General features: G+C 45.3%; 1 protein-coding gene across 1 annotated transcript in view; it reads left to right on the top strand.

The window, feature by feature from the left end:
- LOC116686209 (abl interactor 2) overlaps window positions 1-201 on the top strand; it is a 110,794-nt gene that overhangs the window by 22,065 nt on the left and 88,528 nt on the right. The window lies entirely within an intron of this gene.

Below are 201 nucleotides of genomic sequence, written 5' to 3'. Positions count from 1 at the left end.
ACAGATAGAGCAGGTCTAGACCACTCTATAATTTACAGATAGAGCAGGTCTAGACCCCACTATAATTTACAGATAGAGAAGGTCTAGACCACTCTATAATTTACAGATAGGGTAGGTCTTGACCACATTCCAGAATTTACAAGGGTCGGCTGTGGCTCAGTGGTAGAGCGGTTGCCTGCCAATCGGAAGGTTGGTGGTTCA

This window comes from Etheostoma spectabile, unplaced genomic scaffold (assembly GCF_008692095.1).
Source record: "Etheostoma spectabile isolate EspeVRDwgs_2016 unplaced genomic scaffold, UIUC_Espe_1.0 scaffold333, whole genome shotgun sequence".
Lineage (NCBI taxonomy): Eukaryota > Metazoa > Chordata > Actinopteri > Perciformes > Percidae > Etheostoma > Etheostoma spectabile.
Note: the sequence above shows the minus strand (reverse complement) of the source record. Positions and strands in the feature narration are given on the sequence as shown.